A 6,000-nucleotide genomic window follows, 5' to 3' on the forward strand; every position below is an offset into this window, starting at 1 on the left:
GAGACTTATCGTAGGAATATGCTAAAATAAAAAGTAAATAAAACTTAGTGTCATATGCTTCTAAAATAAAAAAAAAAAAATAAACTTAGTGTAAAATAGAGAGAGAGAGAGAGAGAGAGAGAGAGAGAGAGAGAGAGAGAGAGAGAGAGAGAGAGAGAGAGAGAGAGACTTCTTATCGCAGGAATATGCTAAAATAAAAAAAAAAAAACAAGTAAATAAAACTTAGTGTAATATGCTTCACAGTGAGAGAGAGAGAGAGAGAGAGAGAGAGAGAGAGAGAGAGAGAGAGAGAGAGAGATGGTGTGGTCGTTTTACATTAAGCTGGCCTTATGGCGGCACCTCAATAAACCTCACTGTAGAACGATCTTGAAATACTGAGCGGCAGCACGCCATATCATTCACCCGGTTACGGGCAATACCCGAGAGACGAAATACTTGCAAAAATAATAATTAGGTTAACTTCTGAAATGAGTTATTATGACACGAGACCCACCACGTAACCCCATTTTTCATTTGACCTGTAACAAAAAACAACAGAAAATTATATATATATATATATATATATATATAATATATATATATATATATATATATATATATATATATATATATATATATTATATTAATATATAAATATTATATACATACATATACATATATATAAATAATATATATATAAATATATATAACATACATCTCTGGGTTTCTTACTTAATATGGCCGATACGAGAACGGCCCCGTACAAGGTTAGCGCCGTCAGTGCACCTCATGAAGTGGACTGTAGGCATTATTTAAAGTTCTTTGAAGCGTGCTCCAACCCATTTCGTTCCTTTTACTGTACCTCCTTTCATATTCTCTTTCTTCCATCTTACTTTCCACCCTCTCCTAATAACTGATTCATAGTGCAACTGTGAGGTTTTCCTCCTGTTACACCTTTCAAAGCTTTCACTGTCAATTTCCGTTCCAGCGCTGAATCACCTCATAGGTCCCAGTGCTTGGCCTTTGGCCTAAAGTCTAATTCAACTCAACTCGATACGAGAAAGGTTCGAATTTCATAGTGGATAACTGAACACTGCGTCACTTCGCCGAGCGACGTGCCACTTCCAGACCATAAATTTTCCAAATCTTAAAAAAAAGCATTTAAAATAAATTTTCCAAGTATTAAAAAAAAATATTTAAAACAGTATTTTAAAAATGAGTATAACAAAAGTATCAAAAAGATAAACGCACTGGAAGTCTCCAGCCGGCACCTGAGAAAGACCTCATCAAAAAGCGTCAGATCACTCCAGCCACGCCAATAAATCATGTGGTGATTGGATGCAAATCTCGCTTTGGAATATTTATGTGGTAATGTAACAGGGGCATAAACAACAACAAAAACAAAAACGACGACTTCAAATCCACCAGAACAACGACAGTCGGAGCCAGGGGTCACTGATGCAGCTTTGGAGAGTTGTCAGGCCAAAGGATGGCACCATTCATTCTGGGAGTCTCTCTCTCTCTCTCTCTCTCTCTCTCTCTCTCTCTCTCTCTCTCTCTCTCTCAGCCTCTTTCTCTCTTTGTAGCATACTGCACTTAAGTTTTATTTTAGTTGATTTTTTTTATAAGAATATTCCTTTGATAAGTCTCTCTCTCTCTCTCTCTCTCTGAAGCATACCATACTGTTTTATTTTTACTTCAATATTATTTTGTATTTACAATATTCCTTCGATCTCTCTCTCTCTCTCTCTTTGTAGCATTTCACAATAAGTTTCACTTTATTATATTTTGTATAAGCATATTCCTTTAGTAAGTCTCTCTCTCTCTCTCTGAAGCATACCATACTAAGTCTGATTTTACTCCACTTACTGTTATTTTTTATATCACAAGATTCCTTCGATGTCTTCTCTCTCTTCTTCTTCTTCTTCTCTCTCTCTCTCTCTCCGGCATGATTGGATGCCCATAAACGTCACACAATTCTGCCAGGCGTCAGCTGACCCCTAAACAGATTACTTATCAAAATGCACATCTCACGGCGATGACCCAATAAGCGTATCATTAGAGTCGATCCATCACCATAGCGTAAAATTCACTGGTGCTAAATGCTGACCTTATCGAAGGAATATGCTAATACAAAGGAAACGATAATAATAATAATAAGTAGAATCAAACTGAGTGTGGTATGCTACAGCGAGAGAGAGAGAGAGAGAGAGAGAGAGAGAGAGAGAGAGAGAGAGAGAGAGAGAGAGAGAGAGATTTATCGAAGGATTATGCTCATACGAAATATCAAATTAACTCTAATGCAACCGAGTGTGGTATGCTCCTGAGAGAGAGAGAGAGAGAGAGAGAGAGAGAGAGAGAGAGAGAGAGAGAGAGAGAGAGAGAGACTTATCGAATGAGTACTGTTAATACGGAAAAAAATAACAATAAATACAGTAAAATAAAACATAGTATGGTATGCTCCAGAGAGAGAGAGAGAGAGAGAGAGAGAGAGAGAGAGAGAGAGAGAGAGAGAGAGAGAGAGAGAGAGAGAGAGAGAGAGAGAGACTTATCGAAGGAATAGTGTTAATACAGAAAAAATAACAATAAATACAGTACAATATAACAGAGTATGGTATGCTCCATAGAGAGAGAGAGAGAGAGAGAGAGAGAGAGAGAGAGAGAGAGAGAGAGAGAGAGAGAGAGTTATCGAAGGAATATTGTTAATAAAGAAAAAATAAATACAGTAAAATAAAAAAAAAGAGTATGATATGGTCCAGAGAGAGAGAGAGAGAGAGAGAGAATAACCTAAGGAATATGCCTATACAATAAATAATAAATAAGCTAAACTAAAACTAAGTGTGGTGTGCTTCAGAGAGAGAGAGAGAGAGAGAGAGAGAGAGAGAGAGAGAATATATTCCTGCCTGCCTGGAGACTAACCAAGAAGAAGAAGAAGAAGAAGAAGCGGAGGAGGAAAAGAAACAACGTCAATACATCGCAAAGAAGAATAAAAAAAAAAAAAAAAAAAGCTAAAAAAAAGAAGGCAAAATAACGTAGGTAACAGCGAGCCAGCACCTGGCCGGGCAGCTTCGGGGCAGCACTGGCCACAGTGGATTGGCGCCCGACTGTCGAGAGGCCAAGTCTTACCCACCCACTCCACCTGTTCTTGGCCCACCCAGCAATCACACCGGCCGCCCGCCCAGGACTGCCCTGTCCCGCCCACCACCCTCCTTCTAACCGCCTCCTGAGCTCTCTGGAGAAGGAGAGGTGGGTGGGTAAGAGGAGGAGGAGGAGGAGCGGGCATGAAGGTTTGTGTTAGAGAGAGAGAGAGAGAGAGAGAGAGAGAGAGAGAGAGAGAGAGAGAGAGCGTGTGTAATGATTGGACTCCAGATAAAAGGGGTGGCATAGTTGTTGTCGCTGGCGAGTTCAGACGCAGAGGGAACGACAGAATGAAACGGATGGTGTGGCGTTTTACGGAGGAAACTTCCAGTAAACCAATTTCTTTCTTTCCTTCTTAACAACATGTTTCTATTTTATAATACCTTGTTTCTCTTTAATGTCTTCATGAGCGTCTACTATTCCAATCTAGCAGTACACCATGAAGACCAAAACGCTTCTAAAGAAACTTTCGAAAAAACAGATTTCTTTCTCAGTATATTTCTCTTTAATGCCTTACACATCCTATTTCATGAATGCCTTGTACTCTAATCTAACAATACGCTATAAAGATAAAAAGGTTCATAAGAAAACTATATACACGTTGCAACCATATATTTCAAATACCTCTGTATCTCAGCTCACTATATCCACTATCCAGTGGGATGGGATGCAGAAGTATTCGAAATATATGGTTGCAACGTGTCTATAATGTTTTTAAGGGCCTTTTTTTTTCTTCATCCTATACCATATAACAAAATTTTACATGAAAACAAAAATCAAAGCTAGAGTTACTTCGAAACGCGTAAATGTCTTTGCTTAATATTAAACTAGATGAATATACCACATAAATAAACCGATTTTAAGAAAATACATAAAGGTACATTGAAAGCAATGGTAAAAATATAATACTACAGATGATTTAGGTGGGTTTACCATCTATAATACAGAGTTCACTTATAAAACAAGTAAAAAAATGCACCGAAATTTCTTCGCCGCAATCGAATTTTCTGTACAGCCGCTACAGCGTATAATCAAGGCCACCGAAAATAGATCTATATTTCGGTGGTCCCGGTATGAGCAGCGGCCCATGAAACTTTAACCACGGCCCGGTGGTGGCCTGTCCTACATCGCTGCCAGAAGCACGACTATGGCTAACTTTATTTAAATAAAATCAAAACTGCAGAGGCTAGAGGGCTGCAATGTGGTATGTTTGATGATTGGAGGGCGGATGATCAACATACCAATTCGCAGCCCTCTAGCCTCAGTAGTTTTCAAGATCTGAGGGCGGACAGAAAAAGTGTGGACGGACAGACAAAGCCGGCACAATAGTTTTCTTTTACAGAAAACTAAAAATCGATATAACCATGACAGAACGAGCTTTCCATTCACGTCTAATTTTCAAAATGGACAATGTAGTGTGATCTATTATTATCTAACACAGACATCAAGTTCATGGGTGATGCAAACCGGAAAAGCTTTATAGTAGTTTGTTCAAGATGATATATAAACACTTGGGTGACTCCTTGCAAGGTAAGTAGAAGCATTGTGACATTTGGCATATATTTCTAGTGATTAGTCCAATTAAAACATAAGTTCTAGGATAATATTCATCATTCACTATCTTACTAGGATAATATACATCATTCATTATCCTTCTACGATAACATTCAACATTCATTATCCTACTAGGATAATATTCATCCATTCATCATCCTGCTAAGATAATTTTCATCATTCAATATCCTACGAGGATAATATCATTCATTATCCTAAGAAAATATTCATTCATTATTATCCTACAAGGACACTTTTCATCATTCATTATCCTACTAGGATAATATTCGCCGTTAATTATCCTACTTGGATAATGTTCATCCATTCATTATCCTATGGGACAATATTCATCATTCAGATCCTACTTGGATAATATTCATCTTCTTTATTCGACTGGGATAATATTCATCATCCTACTAGGATAATATCCATCAACTTACTAAGATAATATTCATCATCCTAAAAGGATAATATTCATCATCCTACTAGGATAATATTCATCATCCTACTAGGGTAATATTCATCACTCATTATCTTAATAGGATAATATTCATCATTCATTATCCTAATAGGATATTCATCATTCATTTACTAGGATAATATTCATCCAGTCATTATTCTACTAGGATAATATTCATCATTCATCATCCTACTAGGATAATATTCATCATTCATTATTCTACTAGGATAATATTCATCATTCATTATCCTACTAGGATAATACTCACCATTCATTATCCTTCTATGATAATATTCATCATTACTATCCTACTCGGAAAATACTCATCATTCATTATACTACTAAGAAAATATTCATCATTCATTAACCAAAAAAACATTGCTTTCATCGAAACAGAAACACACCAACGCAGAAAATAATATACATAAAACAAACCCACGATTATTCATCTCTGATTTAAATATTTTCCTTCAACATGCAAATCGACTTCACATTCATGCAATATAAATAATTAATACCACTTTCATAATTTCTAAAAAAAAAAAACTTTTCACATTCGACAAATAAAACTTTCCATGGCACACAACCCAGCCCAAAAGATACCAGCGACCCCAACCCTTGTCTCTCAGAGTAATCATAATTTATGTATATACATTTTTTCTTACGTAATATATAAACATATATATATATATATATATATATATATATATATATATATATATATATATATATATATATATATATACCCAACATGAACTTTTCTCTCCTTCTCCTGATATCTCACTTACCAAGAGTGAGAGGCTTTACCTCCTGCATGACATCAGACAAGTATTCTTAACGGCACCATTACTCTTCAGGACCCTTAAAAT

This window comes from Macrobrachium rosenbergii, chromosome 48 (assembly GCF_040412425.1).
Source record: "Macrobrachium rosenbergii isolate ZJJX-2024 chromosome 48, ASM4041242v1, whole genome shotgun sequence".
Classification (NCBI taxonomy): Eukaryota; Metazoa; Arthropoda; class Malacostraca; order Decapoda; family Palaemonidae; genus Macrobrachium; species Macrobrachium rosenbergii.